An 18,305-nucleotide genomic window follows, 5' to 3' on the forward strand; every position below is an offset into this window, starting at 1 on the left:
CTTGCTATTTTCTTCATATAGAGAAACAGAGAAAGCATGATTCTCAGAAAATTTCAGCACACATTGACCAAACTCAAAAGCTAATGTCTACTGCAGTTGATAAGGAGATTAATTACTATGCAGTTAATGCTTAAAGAACTATTACTTTTATCACATAGCTATTATTATATATATAGGTTTGTAAACAAGCATTCTTGTACCCAAATATCCAATCTAGTGATGGTCCGCACACACCATTCCATCAGACCAAGCAAGACCCAAGGGAGGACCCCCAGTGCTCACCAATGAAGCGGTGGTGTGGAATTCCACTAGAGATCCCTGCCTGGAATCCACTCTACTGCAGCAAAGGCAAACAAGACTTATTGTGCTGGGTCTAACTTGGTAAGCACAAACCTACTGAATTTTGGCAAGAAGCAAAATACAAGGAAGAGAGCCTATATAAGTCCTTTTTTCACTTGCTTAAGGTTTCCTTTTTAATGTCTTCAAGCTGATACATTTTGCTGAAATCTTAACTGTTACAGTTCTTGCTCTTTTCTAAACTACAAAGAGGTTGAAAACTGAAGAGTTACAGAATTATTTTTCTCTGGTGATATGTACACATTACCGTCTTAACAACATCTGGCTTACTTAAAAATCTTTGGGTTTTGATGTAAGAAGCCAAGGGAAAGAACAACTTCCATTCCACTGCAGCATTCTTTTTAAAATCCCAGGCTATTAACATCATTAACGTCTTTCCCACCTAATTATTTTTAAATAAGTGAGGAAATTAGCAAATACTGGCCCACCATGTTTCAAGTACTTCAAATCACATGGTTGATACTGAAAGAGAGGAAAGAAATAAGATCAGGCTTCAGAGCAGATTTACAGAAAGCATATAATCATTGCATAGCATGAGATGGCCTCTGGGCTGCAATCAGTCAGGAACCCTCAGTAAAATTATTACAGTGATACAATGGAGAGTTTCTGGTTCAAAAAGTAAGAGTATTAATACTGAGTGAAGTCCTTGCCCCATTTGATCTTAATAAAGGATTAAGGCAGAGAGATACATGGCTCCCTACAGGCAGATCCCTACGGCTTCACACAGTGGTTCTGGGAAACCAATGTCATTGCTGTTTCAGGATAAGCCTGAAGCAACTTTTTATATATGCTAACTCTGCTAAAATATGAATGAAAGAAGTTAAGATAAAGATCATGATGTCTGGAGACTTGAAGACAAATGGGACTTGAGATTAGTAAAGATAAGTCAAATATATCCTTGTAAGCTGACAAAAATGTTCTTTAGCTAGCTAAACTTGATAACCATGAATACAAATAAATCTGAACATTCAAATACAAAGGGGAATTAAACCTAAAACCAGTGATGAACTAAAAAAGCTTAAATCCCATTTTTAAGCTGACTGAGGTTACTGACAAAGACTGATTTCAGACATGCAAGACCATTATATGGTTATTATTTTCTACAGAAGTGGTACACAATACTTATCTCCAGAGGAAGCATTTTAAAACATTAGAATTGAAATAACAAAGTAAATTTGCCAGGAAAAGGAATAACAAAAGCCTAAAAAATATGTGATTTAAGGCATAAATAGAAGATAGAAAGAAAAATAGTCAAACCTCAGTGGGCAGGGAAATATCAAGGTCATTTAAGGTCATTAAGTCTATTTAAACATCCTTCTCATGTAAATTACACATTAAGAAGTAAAAAAAAAATCTGCAAAAGACCACTGGAAATGATAAAGATACCCAAGTTATACAAAGTCATTTAAGCCACATAGGAATGACCAAGAGCTCTAAATGCCCAGAAATTTGTCAGGAGCTGGAGGAACTCTTTGGTCTGCAGAAGCAGAGTAGGGATGTAGCACTAAAAAGATAAAAAAAGAATCAACCAATTCCAAGAGGGAGGAATTTATGATCTGTAAGTATTCTCATGAGCAGTTCCAATTAACTGCATTTGTGTCTAAAATATCAAGAACTGAAATCCATTCTAGAACAGTGCTGGGCAGAGAAGTTCTCGTCATATACATCAAATTCCCAAGTTTTCTTGAAGGAAAAGAAATGTAGACACATTACTTTGAAATTACAGACACTGCAGAATGTTTCATACTTTTAACTGATAGATGCATATTTTAAAAATAGAAAAAATTCCCTCTTCCTTTTCCCAAACTCATCTCCTTCCCTGGCACAAAATAAATAGAAACCCCCAAAGCCTTAACTATGCATGAACAATTTCTAAAAAAAAAAAATCCCAACTCTTACTTAAGTGGTCAAAGCCATATACATTGCTTTACTACAAACTGATTGTGTTTTCCCGTATTCTTTCATCATTTTTTCCTACATGTTCTATATGCTGTGATTTTTTTATTTGAAGGTTATATATTGCTATGCCTTGTTTATTGACTATTTATTAATGATTATTGCTGAAAAAAAATCTATTGGCATTGAAGAACTTTAAATTAATTTCCACTTAAGCATTCTTTGTTTGTGCTTCATTGTGCTGGAAACATATTACCTTTTTTAAAAGCACAACTGTACTTCATCCTAAAAAACACTGGAGAGAGTAGCAGAGATGACTGCAATGAAGCATTTTAAACAGTTTAAAGACTCTCATTCAGCCAGACTCCAGGGAAACAGCATACAAAATAAATGAGCTATTTCTTCAATTAAAAAAAAATTAAAATTAAATTTAAAAACTGCAAAGAAAAAAAATCAACCTACAATCCCATTCATAGACAAGAATTTGAATCTAAGAATTTTTAATTCTATCAAATGATCACATTATTCTCCACATTTTTGGTGTATACTTTTTTATCTAAGTGAATGTAAATCCAGATGCTAGCTGAGCTTGCAGAAGTTCTATTTTTAAAAATCATGAAACTTCATATGGTGTTATATTCTATTATCCAAAAGTAAGTAAAATATGAAACCCTTTTTTAATGTGTGGCTCAGCAAAAGACCACAAGAATTTGATGTACATCTGGAAGCTGATTAGTGTGGGACGTGCAAAATAAAACAATGACAAAAAATTGTGGGTCAAGGGTCATTTGGTTCTATTCTTCTATTAAAAGAAAAAATGTTGAAGTTAGTAGAAATTGTGACAGCACCATATAATCTGTGAAAATGTTCAGGCCAAATAATAACACAGCAATGCATGTTTTCACTGACAAAAGCAAAATTACGTAGAAAGACATTGCAAGGACATTTCTTTTTTTAAGGTCTAAAATGGGCTTTTCTCATTTCTGGAGCTGAATGAAGCTAGAAAAGGTGTAGATAATGACAAAATCCTGCTTTTTCCTGTAATAGACTACTACTGAGAAAAAGAAAAATCAGCACAACTCTTCAGTAGGATTAGATAGTGTGTTATCCAGGGTTCATAAGAAAAGCCCTTCTGAAGCGTGATTGGCACACACAACACACACCCACCACAGAGTGCAACAAGTCCTACACCCGACACATTCATCTCATTGCAGCATTCCTAGAGACAAACAGTCATTGCTGCTTCACTTAGAGAAATTAGCACACACTTTGGCATGTTCTGGGCAGGCTGAAAACACTGAGCACATGAACTTCTTTGCAAAAGCAGAAGGACCTGGAATTCCAATCTACTTCTCCATCTAATGTGCCAAAATGTCTGGAATTTCAGACAAAAATTTCATTACAGAGGCAGGGGAACCAGTGCTGGTAAATATAGACGTGTACACACAGAGAAAAAACTGAATGTATCTTTCATATATAATTTTTAACTTTGCTTAGCTTATTTAAATAGGCCAAGTGTTCAGCCTCTATCTGGAAATAAGAATCCCCCAACTCTACACAAGACTGGCCCAAATGTCTCCCAAAAGGTATCTCATTCTCAGGGCCCTGGTTTTATCGTCTTTGAACATCTTTGCTCTCAATTTTATTTGAAACCAAAAATGTTTTGTTTGTCCATTTTCTAGGGAAAGTTACACCATTCCAAGGGGCCACCTTCTCCCAGAGCTATCAGGCAGACAGCATTCAGCTACACTTCAGAAGGAATGCACACTTTCCAGATCCTCTGGAATACAGCAGATACATCAGTATGAAGGTATAATTTACACTTTCAGTGCAGACCCAACTCACAGCTCATGTTTGAATAGAACACACTACTTCAGCTGGAAGGTACCTGCAATGATAATCTGGTCCAACTGCCTGGCCACTTCAGGGCTGATCAAGTAAAATATGGTTTTAAGGGCATTGTTCAAATGCCTCATAAATACTGTCAGGTGCCATGTTATCGCCAATCTCTCTACGAAGGCTGTTCCAGTGTTTGACCACTGTCTCAGCAAAGAATTGCTTGATTAAATGCAAGAGTTAAAAAAAAAACATAATTATATACAACACCTCTGGATATAATGAAAACATTCAGCTATTTCAAATAACAAAGCCTGAAGTAAGTTCTATGCATGACCAGTTCATCATATACCTTAGTTTTAATAATTGATACTGTTTCATGGCATTTGCATAAGCATTTCTTCTGTATCATGTAGAACATGTTAAATACTTTAACTCATCTTCCATCCCAAGATTATCACTATCCTGGAAGGGAAACACAATTTAGGGCCTCCTACAGACAACGTATTATTTCACTCTCCACTCTTTCCTTTAGAGGAAGGAAGTCCATATAGCTTTTTACTAATTACTGCAAAGATGATGCACAGTAAAACAAAGGGCAACATGGAACATGTGCTGAAGCACCTACCTAACATCTCCTGAAGTGGGGCCATCCTCTGCAAAAGAAATTCCTGTCACAAAACATTAATGCCTCCCTGGAAGCTTCTAATCCATTAAGATCTTGGCATTCACATTCAGAATCAACTGCACAAACAAAATAGGTTGTGCTCTACGAGTTACAGTAAGAGTTGTATTCCCCTGGAGCAGTAGAGATCAAAATCCAGAGTCATTCACCTGAGACCTTGCTCAAGGAGATCTGGCCAGTTTCGTAAGGCAATACTGAATATTCACTAGAGCAAAGAGCAAGAATGACTATCCCAACTACAATCAGCTATCTTCCAAGTGTGGTATTTTATGCTGCAGAATGCTTCCACGAAGGCAGAAAATATTTTTCCCCTAGTCTATGCAATCAGAACTATGGATACAAGTCCTCTGGACAAAAGCAGAAGGCTTATCACTAAAGAAAGTGTTTGAATTACTGGAAGAATGTTCCTCTAGTTCTAATTCTTCCATTTCGTGACATCTACAAGTGCACCAAGCTGAAAGAAGATGCTCTTTATTCTATGAACAAATCTAAAAATCAAACCTCAAATTAAAATGTTTTTGGCTGTCACAAAACATCATCTTGAATAAAACACACTAATAGCCATAAAAATAACTTCATGAACTTTAAACAGGAAATATAAATACTATTTCTTCAAAACTGCTTCTGAATCAAGACCTGAGTATGACAAAGCTTTCAACATCTATCACCCATTTCAGACAATAATGTGGTCTTGTTTTCTATAATAAAGACACACTGTCAAACCACTTGGAACACAGCTCAGCTCTCTTTTATGGAACTGTTGGCCAAGATCCCTGAAACCCACAGAGGGTTTCATTCCACAGCCATGGTACACAGAGAAAAATCTGATACCAAAGAGGTCTTGTTGACACTGGAATTATTTCTGCAGATTCTCTCCTTCAACAAATCTTCACTTGCTTTAACAAGTCTCTCAATGATGACTTCATATAGGCATTCTAAGTGTTCTAGCAACAAACTGTCATGGTAATTACCTCTCAGAAAGCAGGGAAACCACCGCACAGCTCTCTCACACAACATGCATTCAGATTAGGCTTCTGCATGCATAGTTTTAACACCCATTCTCATTTTCACATTCTTCTTATGTACAAAACAGTCACATTTTGTTTAACAAAATATGTTAGGATTTTATGTTAAGATCTTCTGCAAGAAATTCTATATAAAAGCAAGGGTGTGTGGAACACTAGTAAAATACAAAACCAGATATTTACATCTAAACCCACATAGCTCAAGTACTAGTAAAAAAGAAACCTGAGAGACTCAGATGAGTACTTTTAACTTTGGGTGAGAAAATGCTGCCATATCCAGTGCCTCTGCAGCGTTTACAGTTACAGTTAACAAGTTGCTAATTCCAAGACCAGAGGTTCCAAACAGGTGTTGGAAAACTTACATTAGATTTAAAAATCCATTTTAAAATTAAAATGGATTTCCTCTTTCTCAGAATGTAAATTTAGGCCAAACATCTTCTTTTTTTCTCTCCCTAGGGAAGGCTTAGAAAAGCTTATTGCCCCATTTTACCCTAAATAATTTTGCCCCTAGCAATTTTCTCCAATTATGGTGGGTATCTGGTATTGCTCACATCTTCAGCCTAGTTACTTACTTTACTGGAATTCCTTTTAAAAATTAACTGCTTAGTATGTGCATACAGTCTTACTCTGGCCTCAGAATTAGCATACTCACCCAAATCAATTCTCCCAGTGAGAGGGGCTTTTGCTGGGCACACAAAGAACTTGATAAACAATTCACCAGGCATGAAAAAAAAAACCCATAAGGATCATTTTCATTACATACATCCTTGTGATTTCACAAAAGCAATGAATAATATAATAGGCTACTATTCTCAATGAAAGAATATATGCTAATAGAGCATGCTAAACAAATTCTGATCTCTACTGTATCCGTGCAATCCTGCTGAGTGTACTGGAGCTGACTGAATGACCATGGATATACAGTTTGGCTCATGAAGGCTAGTCACACTGCCTAGCTAACATATATAACACAAGTAAATCTCCTCTGGGGTGCAAGCAAAAAAGTATCTTCATCAAAAGTTAGATTCTTCACTTCAAACATAGCAGCTAAAATAAATATGAGATACAAGTGACATGAATAGCTCCCAAAAATCACTGTGGAAAAATCCCCACCCTCTTACATGAAGCTGGTTCTAGTCAAAGACCAAACCAAAATTTATTAACCAAATTTCACTTAGATATGCCTGCAAGATGACTTAATAGTTTTGTGATGAAATTGAACACCAAATGAAATAATCTGCTTCAATGGCAGGACAGAGTTCTTGGATTTTATCCGTTTGTTTTCTTTTATTTCATATGAATTATTTTAAGTTCTATTTGCTTTTGTCATCGTAGTAATCTACAACCCCCATAACATGGCATACATAACATTATCACAAATAGCTAAGAGGCAATAGAAGATAAATTTTACTCACAGATAATCATTTATTATCTCTTAAATGATAAGTATCTCCTCTTCACACAGAATATAAAAAAGGAGGAAATGCAAATTCTATCTTACCAAATGTAATACAAAATGTGACATGAATTTGTAACAGAAACTGCCAAACAGAAAACAGAAACAGTCCTAGACTTACCATGTCAAAATGCCTTGAGCTACTTAGAAAACTTGAGGCAATTTTCAAATACCCTAGAGCAGGACTGTACATTTTTATTGCTTTTCCATTAAGAGGAATCATTAGTGAAGACAGTCATAGTATGCATCTAAAAAAAATATTTAAAATAGTAACAAAAAATTACACAATACCATAATTTTCATTTTAAATCTCAAATTATTTACTTTTTATTTTAGAGATTGCCTACCATTACAAATGCACACAGTCCTTTTCCACAAAATGCTGCATTATTTTAATCTATTCAATGAGATTATGGACAAGTTTGATTGCTAACTATGAGAATCTAAGTCAACCTTGACACCATCCAAAAGGCAACAAGTAACAATGATAACAAAATGTTTTGTGTTACTGTACTGCTCATGGCTCTATACATACCTTGCACTTAACCCAATTTCTTGACCAAGCACAGAATAAATACCAAAGCTAGCTAGATAATTCAGTTAATTTTTATTACTTAGGGCTTAATATATATTGCATATAACCATGTTACCCGAAACACTTCCAGGGAAGGGAATACAATGCAACACATCAGCCTTATGCTTGATAGCCTAGTTAAGAAACTCTATAATTTCAACGTGACACTTCAATCCTTTCAAAAAGGATATTATTATCAGGATATTCAAATGCTCAGAATTCCTGTCTGTCGTGAGGAAGCTGGACAGACTGAGAGGAAAACAAATCTGTTTTATGCAACTGTAACAATTAAGAAATTAATCTATCACAAAAGAAATCTTATGCAATACAGATTTAAGTCACAGTTAGGATTCCATGTGGAAGAAATCCAAGAAAGCCTTGCCATCAAAGATTTTTTCCAAGAGCTACCTCACAAGTACAGCCCAATACAATCAAATTCTACTGAGTGACACACTAGTTGTGAATTGTTGGAACATTTTCTTAGTTATTTTCAAGTCATGAGGAATGTGAATGACACAAAAGGCGGTGTTTAAAGAACAAATAGATAGCTGTGGTCCCTGTGAGCACTGCTGGCTGCCAAGCTCAGACAGGGTCCTGTGAAGGTTCCTCACATCCCACTGACTTTCAGACTGCAACAAATGAACCCTTATGAAAATTGAAAACAAGGGCAGCATGAGCTGATGTGTACAATGTGCCTTTGCCTATATACCACTGTGGAGAGGTCTCTGAATGTTCTACCACATGCAAATTTATCTTTTCAAACTTCCTCCAGGCCTTCCTATTGCACATATTCACAGGAATTATCTTTGTCTAAAAGCTACATACACTTAATCTTAAATTATAACATGGTAGTTCATGTTGACCTTGCTCTCATCCTCACAGGTTTAGGCTTGTTCAGTGAATTATTAGTGCCATATTAACACAAGTAAGAAAATAAGCTTTGTTTCTATCCAAGTTAAGCACTCCCTAATGAAGTTAAGCTCAATTGAAATAGGCCAGACTGCAATAAAATAAAAGTCAAGACACACCATTACCTTTTTATGAAGAAAAAGAGACTATGAGTAGGAATCCAATTAGATGGCTTTAACTGAATATAAGCATTTTATTGTACTAAGAGGTTAAAATAATCTATCCATATGAACAGCTGGAACATATCCTTTAAAAGAGCTGTTTGAAAGAGCCCATTGAGGCTTATTCTAATTTTTGTGATTGATTTCAGAAGCTCAATTCATAAAGTAACTGACCACTAGCATCGGAAAGAAGCACCACTTCTGAAGAAAGCTATTCTGTATGTGACACACAATCTCTTGAAGCATCTTTGCCAGGATGCTGAAGGTGATTAAAACTAGCACAGTTTTACCCTGTTGCTCTGAACACAGTCCATGAAGGCAGAAGACTGTATTTAGAAACAAGCAGATCATCAAGTCATAGAAAAGTTCTGTTATTTTTCCACCTCCAGCAATACAACCATCAAAGTTTTGTTGCCTTACCTAGTCAAGAGACATTGCAAAGAGGGAGCCACGAAAGATTTAGTTTCTCTTCAGCTCATGTAGCTTTTACTATAGGAGCATCCCCTCAGAGAATGAGAGTCCCTTACAATGGCCCTGTCCTGGCAGGAGAAGCAGCAAGTCCCACTCTCCAGATTTATCACCCTGCCCTGCTCAGATCTCCAGCCTTCCTTTGACTTCAGCTGGAATGAAAAGGAAGGATGCTGCCTCTCCTCTAAAGGGACCAAACAGAGATTTACCCCACCACAGCAATACTTCCCCTTACAAGTCTGGGATGCAAAACAGAGAGTGTGAAACCTTGACTCAGGGACAGATGTTTTAGCACTTACTAACATCTAGTTTCCATTAAAAATTCTGAGTTTCGAAAACACCTCAGTGATCAGAATAAGGGAGGAAAAAGCAAGAAGTAATTTTCCTACTGGTGATCTATTTTGGACCTGCTATGCCAGGTAACTGTTAAGACCTATGGAATAAATAAGTAACCTCAGGCCCAGACACAGCTATGTGAGTTTCTGTTCAACCTGTGCCCCATCCCGACATCTCTTCACTGTGCTATGCTGTCAGAAACTCATAGGGAAAACAACACATCCTCCACAAACCCCCACTGTGATTAGTATGTCCTCCACACCTTTCAAGTTTTGTCACCATGTCATTTCTCCTTCAATGCTCCATCACCCATCTGCCTGCCACGTCCTCTGCAGATACTGGAAGTGGAATGACTCCATGGATTTTACACACAAGTCCTGCTCCTCTGAACTTTTGGATCAAAACTTGCATTCCTTCCTGGTAAGCACCTGAGAGTTTGAATAAGCTGCAACAAGAGAGGCTACTTGTATTTCTATCCTCCCTTCACTTTTGCATTTACTCTTCTCATGATATTTTTCCATTATAGGTAGGTTATCTTCCAACTGTTCTGAGCATACAGTCACAAATAAAAACAATGTTTTCAGTGTATGGAACGAGACAGAAAAAGTTTATTTAGCTATGAGATTATCTCCACTTGAAATTGCAGAGAAGACAAAGGAACATGACCGGTCCATTAACAAAAATAAAAAGGCAGACAGAACCCAAAAAACACAAAACAAAAATCAAGCCCTTATTTATCAACTCGCATTGACTTGGGAATCAGACACTGGATGTGTGATTCAGAGGTAGATATGACAAACTCAGTTTCTCCTAAAAGTCAGTCATTAACCTTAGAATCTCATCAAGTGATTGCTTTTTTTAAACATTAAAAAAGCAAATGCAGAAAAGAATTTCCTTTCATACTGCTACAGTATGGAGAGGGTGGATTTCAATAAAATCTAGTGAGCTACACCCAGAGAAAGTCACAGCGTCATCCATTTGTCTTCTGATACAAAAATAAATAAAAATCAGTATTTATAGTTAAACTGTATGGAAAAGTTTACGCCTAAATTAAAATGTAGGGCATGAAAGAAGACAGTACATTCTGATTAAACAACATTCAGGACAGTTTTTGTGCCATGTGATACTTTTTCTTCAATTACATGCAATTAAATATCAAAAAAGAATGGGGAAGAGGATAAAGCATTTAAAACTTAACATGTAATATTATTACCGTTAGTTAGTTCAGTGTTGCTAGTACTACATTCAATGACTGCCCCATTTTCCATCACTCTAAATAAGTTTTATTCATGCTGAACTGTGCTATACTTTGAACTGACATATCAACATGCAAGAAAAAAAATAAGCAAACATTATGATTTAAATTTTGAAAAATCAAAACTCACAACCAAAAAACCTGCTGCCTCTTCTGTCCTGTAGCTGGCTGTTGTCTAATAACTACTTTCATTCCAGATCTTCAAAGTCAAGCAGGAATTTTTTCTGGGACAGCATGTCCTAATTAAATTTATTTGTGGTGGCCCATTTCTAAAGATTCAAATTAAACATTTTTTTGGTAGCTGAATGACAGTTTCTAAATTCATTTATTAAGCAAGGAGAGTTCTCCATGGACAATAACTGGAACTTCTGTAAAACACTATTGACAAACACTAAAACGTAACTTACGCTTCCCAAATTTAACTATAAATTAGGTGTGCACCTTGCTCCTGAGTGACAACAGAAAAAATGCCTCAGTTTCACATGAGAACTCATAGAACAAGACCCTTCCTTTAAAAAACTTCCCTAGCTGAATTCCAATCACAGTCAGGAGTGAGCATATACAGCAGCAAATCAAGTGCTGTAGAGTATCATAGCACAGAAAAACTTTAAACACTTTTTTTTTTCCTCTTTCTGAACATCAGGGAAACCATAGCATGGTTTACTTGGTGACAGGAATGGAAGAGGATTCAGTAAAACCCCTCTTTGTAAGCCCTTGGAATAAAAATAGCCTGTAAGAGGAAACTTATAAAAAAATCAAGCATCTAAAGATTTAAATTCTGAGTCCCTTGTGGAAAGAGTTAAAAGAGTTGAGGTACAAAAACAGGTTACAGTGTAATTCCTGAAGTAACAGCAATACTCTTGTTAGTGATGTGTATTTAAAAATTGTGTGTCTGAAAACAATGGGCTCAATATCCTGGTCCTAACCTGGGAATTTAAAATTTACAATGGGACATTGTATTTCGTTTTTAAGTACTCAAAATCAATTGTGCATTGCTCAGGTTTTATGACAAAGCTTGTACTTACAACAGTCTTTCAACTTTTTGGCAATCATGGGAAGCCTTAGGACTCAGCAATATAAACTATGAAAATTCATGTAAGATTTCATATAAATCCAGATCATTACACCTTTGTTTTAAAGCAACAAAAGGAGAAAGACTTAACATATTAAAGGATTAAATCATAAAATTTAAGTTAAACTAAAACTGAAGGTCTTTCAGTCACTAGGAAGGTATCATTTCATACTGCTAATTACTTAGTAGACAACTTGAGAGTCAAAGAGAATTTGGGTCTAAGGAGAAATTGATACCAGTATGTATTAAATTGATACCAGTAGGATGATAAAGTGAATTTTATACTCCAATTCATGCTTCAGGAACCAACATGCACAGCTTAAATTGTTAATGATGTATGAATGATTTACAGTGGTGGAGATGACAACAGCTGTGAAAGTAAGACTAAAAATAAAGCCTTTGAATGACAAGGATGTATCATTACATTCTCTCCCCGGTATATTGTCAGTCAAACACAAATAATATCCACAACTGCTCTGTGATTTCTGATACAATTTTCAACTTACTCCTTTCATGATCAAATTATAATACTTGTCTTAAAATGCTCAGTGGTAGCAAAGACCCTGAAGCAAGCCCACATCTCCTGGCACTCATTTGTTATAACAGACTGCTCATGGGTTCTTAGCAACCTTCATTTTCATGTTCCTCCCTGAAAAACTGATAGGATTTATTTTTGTAACTTCTTTGTTGAAGGACTGTATGGAAGACAATCCCACATACAACCAACTGTTAACAGGCCTCCTGAGACCTTCAAAGATGTTATCAAACACCATGTAAGGGCTTTTATCTGTTTTGTTACCATTTGTTAAGGGAGGAAGCCTCACACATTCCGACAGCTGATGAACAAAACACACTTTTGAAGGCTCTGCCTCAATACCAACTTGTCACTTATACCTTGGAGAGAACTGGGTTTTAGGTTTCTAAGTACAAAGCCCAAAGCCCTGCCAAGCAGTTCCACCAGGGATCCAAAGGCATCTCAACCGTAAATCACCTGAAAGCAGTTTGTGTGAGAGTTGTCATTTCTGGCGCAACCGCCTCCTGCACGGCTCCTGTCAGGAGCACCATGCAGGCAGCAAGGACCTCACAGCCAACCCACACTGGCCCAAACACCTCCCCCTCCCAGGGTCCCCTCTCTCTGCTCTGAAAGAGCTTACCATAAGACACACAGTGCCACATCTCAGACTTGGCAAGCTTGGGGTGAAACATTTCAATAGGTACTGCTGCATGAACAGCTCACTGCGGCTTCCTCATAAACTAAAACCCATTACAGACCAATATGATCAAATAAATGTTCTCATGCCAACCCATAGTCCCAAAGGTAATGACAAAATTTCTCAAAATTATGGTGATGTCTAAGTATTTAAATATTTAACAATTTCTTATAGTACATTATTCAAAGACATCGATATTATTCAAATAATTAAATTACTCCCCAAATAACAGACTTCATAAGATCTACTCTTGATGAGTAAACACTCTTGATGATGATATGGTATTATCAGCACCCTGCTCTGAGCAACTGACATGTTGTTTTCATCAAGTTATTGGACTTATTTCACAGTGCTTTTTCTTTACTACAATTCACCTCAGGAAAGAAAATCAATAAAAATTAAAATTAGACTGGGCTTGCACTAATTGTATCATTATTCAGTTGTAATACTCAAGTTCAGTTTCCAGAGTAAAAAAACACCACCTGAGAATGACAGAGAGAGATTAAGAATAGTAGTGAACAGTATTTAAACACTAGCAATAAAACAATTTCCTTACAAGTTCATGACGGAGTACTTGAAATCATGGGGCGTACTTTCAATTAAGAAGTTAAAATATTGTAATGCTTATTTATAAGCATTAAAAAGATACATAAAAAGAATGTGGTAAAATAATCCAAAATATTTCCAACAATCCTAAAGATTCCCAAATGTTTATCTAAAGTGATGAAAATACCCACAGGGTCTGGACCATAATATACATTACCCCTTTTAAAACAAATTATATGTTTTAAAGAAATTCTCCTCTTAACAAGGAGGAGACAGTCTGTTTTCTAAAGGAAACTTTTCTATTGCTGTGATATTTCTTACTAACCAAAATCCCTCCTGTAGTTGTGTTGATTTCAGGGCCAGGAGCTGTCTGCTCTATTCACCTCAAAGTGAATTCACAGAGCAGATCCCAAAACACTTCAACATTACTCTTTCTATATTCCAGTTTTGAACAAAACCCAATTTACCAACATAGCTGGACTTGAGAAAATGAATTGTGCCTCAATTGGCACTTAAAGACAAATCTATTTGGATCAAGCTTCATTAGACATTAAAAAAAAACAAACAAAAACCCCCAACAAAAGTAGAATTCTTAAGGCTATGGTTGAAACTCTTCTGGCTAGTCTGGTCATGAAAGCATCACCTTTCACTAATTCACATGCTCTGCTGATGCTCTCAGTTAAACAAAAGGCACACCTAAGCTACCCAGCAATGAGTTCAGAGTTAAAAGCTTTTATCTTTTGATAAAGTTTCCTTTAGGAGACAAAAGGCAGAAGAGTTCAAAAGGTATCTCTTCCACATATAAAGAAGTAGAATGATCTATCAGTGTTCTACAGTGATTATTACATTCTAGTTATTAAAAATAATTTATTAAATAATTACCACTTGTACAATATTTTTAGATCTTCAGAAACAGAAAGCATGCATCCCAAAGTATTAAAAATGCCAACAGAGCTCCCCAGTGTTGCCTTAACAAAGGAAAGGTCCAAACTGTTAGAAAGTAAAACAGTGTGAAATGACAAAGCTAATGGTGCTTTTAAAACAAAATCAGAAAACCAAAAAAAAGATGACCCCAGATGTGTACTCAATGTGACACTGACTCTGAAAATGTCACAGAAAGGTCAACAATACAGACAATTATATTAAAAAAGGCAATATCTCAACTGCCAATAATTGAAACACTTTTAAGATTGTCTGATTATTTTAATAAAATATGAGTTTTTAATTAAAAACATGTTAACAAATACAAAACAGAACTTCAGACATGGAATTGCTAAAGAGTGCTGCTGTACTGGGGCTTTTTTGGTGACAAATCCTTGCAGAATCCAGAAGTGAGCACAAAATAATCACTATTCATAATTCATAATATTTGCAAATTATAAAGTTGCTTTACTGAAAACAGTGATAGGGTTTGATCAGGTGGCAGCTTAATACACTCTGCCTAAGGTGCACACCATTAGTTTTACCGTGGATTTGAAAAGAAGAAAACAATAAAAAAATCTAAAGCCTTACAGATCGTATGTCTCCTGATCCTCCTATAAAACACCAATAACTGGCTATTTATGTTACTCTTTTGGTGTGAGGCCCATTCAAACAAAATAAATTTGAGTTATTAAATTTGCATTGAGTGCTAAATATTAGATTAAAATCCTTCAAAAAACGACAGTTTCAAAATCACGTATTTACCCTTCAGAACAAATACATATTCCCTATGGTATGAAGTAGTGTTCTTTCCCCAGAAGAGACACAAGAACAAGTAATTTAAGAGATTCCAGGGGAAAACTAAGGACTGCTTAGCTTTTGTCAGCACGTAGCAGACAAACAGTTCTTCTAGAAAGTCCAAGTAGGCAAACTTTATATAGTCAAAAATATTAGCTACAGTGGCTCTAGATCTTATAACATGCATTATTTCAGTCTCTAAATTTGCATAACCACCACCAAGTATTAAAACTGATCATATCATTAAAGATGACTTCAAGGGCTCAGACGAAGTCTTCACAGGGTCAGTAAGTTCACCCTGGTGTATTAAATCCATCTACTTTATGGCTTCCCACTCTGTGGGAAAGGCTGAGAGCTCCTTTTCTTCTTACTCCCCATTGAAATTCATGATTTTGTGCAACAACAAAACTATCTACAGCAGAGACAAAGGTGTCAGAGACCTGAGATTTCAGGATGTAAAGCATCAACCAACCTGGTTCCTAAAGTATCTGGTCTTCCTAAAAGTACATGTAATATACAGAATAATGGAGTGAAATTTCAACAGCAACATAAACTATTTTAGTTTCACTTGCTCTTTTTCTTAGCAGAACAGTGTGATAGCATGCAGCAAATGCTCTGTGACAGGTTTTGCCTGGTGCAAGTTCCTCCCAGGAAGAAAGACCTCATAGCCTATTTCTCCTTATGGCAAATTTTAAGCAAATTAAACCAATAACCATGTCTTGAAAAACAATCCTGAGGACAGCACTGCTGATAGGACCCCCAGAGGGACATGGTCCGTGTCAGCAGGCCAGCATGACAAGTCCCAGGCAGTGTGGCACTGCAGAGGGACATTGCTGTGCATTACAGGCATGAGGAGATGAGGCAGCCAGCCACAGGATCCCAATCAAAGGGCAGTGAGATCTCTGCCAGCCAGAGGGGCACAGGCAGCCCTGAAGGGCCCTGGTCCCCACCTGAGACAGCTGCAGGGAGGACAGCACAGCCACACCATGAGCACTGCTTTGCACCTTTGCATACATAACACACAGCTTGTAGCCACATTTCTCTTCACAGAGAAAAGTAAGGCACAATTCTTCCCAAGAATATTTCTGGGTTTCCCATTCTCTGAACGTCAGAGAAAGGAAAAACAATTCTTATCATTTGCTGTGCCTGTGTTTGTGCAAAAGTAGAATGCAATATGGAGATTGTGACTCAAAGTGATGGTATTTTGTTTCTTTGGCCCATCAGGGCCAAGTGTGTGTGTGTGTGTCAGGACTGTTGGCTGACAGTCGCGGGATGCTGTGCAGTTGTGTGCAGAGCCGAGTGCTTGGCAGATTCAGTTTAGATGTCATGTAATATAGTGTAATATGGTATAGAATAAAGTAATTAATTAGCTTTTCTGATATCCATGGAGTCAGATGCCTCCTCATCATTTCTCTCTCCCCTAGCCGGGGTTCCCTGAAAATTCCATACCCAGCTGGCTCTCATGAGCTTCCTCAAGTGCCTGTGAGCAACAGCTGGTGCACAAGCTGCCAGAGGTGTCCCTGCACTGGTCAGGTGCCTGAGCTTTAATACAAGTGCAGCTCTGGCCACTGCTTGGCCCCTTGAAGCTGAAGCAAGGGTCCCTGCCTCAGTCAGCTCTGTCCTGCAGCGATGGGGGAGCGGCACTGGAGCAGATCAGGGCTTTCCAACACACGGCTTGTGAGTAACGTGCTGCCCAGAAACTTCTTGCAGTGCCACGAGCAACAGGACAACCAAAACACTAAAATCAAGGCATTATGATTTAGAGCAACCAAGAAAGTGAAACATTTTTCACAGCAAGACGCAGAGGAGAGACCAGTGGTACAACACTGGCCCCTGAGAGATACCAGGCACGGACAAATTTGGCAAACTTGTCACAAAATACTTAACTTGGAGTCAGCTAAGCACATGAGGTAACAAAATGTTATAACAGGATTAAAGTTCAGCAGGTTTTAATCCTATTTTGTATTAAAGGCAGAGAAAACCTGTAACAAGAATAAGTTACTAATGGAAAGTAGTTCAAGACTCATCCAGAGTTTAACAAGTGCACAGCACTTTCTTTACAACTTCTGGTTGACTTCAAGGGAAGGTGGATGTTAATCTTATGTAGGAAGGACCCCAAGGATGTGTCACCTTGTACCTCCATGTATTTATTTTTGTAAGGCTAGAAGAAGCAGCAGCACACAGAAAAGCAAGTCTGTTTCAGCAGATATGGTATAGAATGCAGGGAAACAACCACCTCTAGCAGAAAAATGCCCATCCATACAGGAAACCAATTTCTAATTTAAAGGGAAAAAAGGAATAAAAATGCTAGATCATTCCTCTTCTTACCAACCCAACTGAATATAATGCAACAAATACTAAATTTTAATCACGGGTTTAGTTTTTAATTACCTCTCACAGAAAAACCCTCAGAGTCTTACTCTGTCTTAATTATTTTGGTTATTTCTAACACCAACAAATAAAAAGTATTATCACATAAATCAGAGAAACATACAACAAGAGAAACTAAAGTTCATATGAATTTTTCTACTTTTCCCAGCAATTTTCCCTTCAGATGAGGAGTCATAGAGAAAATAGCATCACAGAAGAAGACAGGCAACATTTCTTACTTATCCTGCCTCCTTCTGAGGCCAGGGGTAAGAAATGGCACTACCTCAGCCTTCTGAGGTTTTGACTTTGCCTGCAAGAGTAACTTTCCATCCTGTGCTTACCAGACAAAAGCTAATTAATAAACAGCAAACCACATGGCACAACTCTTCATAGCTGACAGGCAAGATTAAATCAAGAAAAGATAATTCC

At 36.9% G+C, this 18,305-nt stretch overlaps 1 protein-coding gene across 4 annotated transcripts in view; it reads right to left on the reverse strand.

Moving 5' to 3' along the window:
- The window catches only part of THSD7A (thrombospondin type 1 domain containing 7A), a 267,555-nt gene that overhangs the window by 234,450 nt on the left and 14,800 nt on the right, over positions 1–18,305 (reverse strand). Inside the window, exon 1 of one of the 4 annotated variants that reach the window (XM_038128934.1) lies at positions 7,377–16,543. The exons of the other annotated variants lie outside the window; for them this stretch is intronic. The gene's annotated coding sequence lies outside the window, so the exon portion shown is untranslated. Of the gene's footprint in view, positions 1–7,376; positions 16,544–18,305 lie in introns of those variants that run through there. 4 annotated transcript variants of the gene reach the window in all.

The sequence above is a fragment of the Motacilla alba genome, chromosome 2 (assembly GCF_015832195.1).
Source record: "Motacilla alba alba isolate MOTALB_02 chromosome 2, Motacilla_alba_V1.0_pri, whole genome shotgun sequence".
Lineage (NCBI taxonomy): Eukaryota > Metazoa > Chordata > Aves > Passeriformes > Motacillidae > Motacilla > Motacilla alba.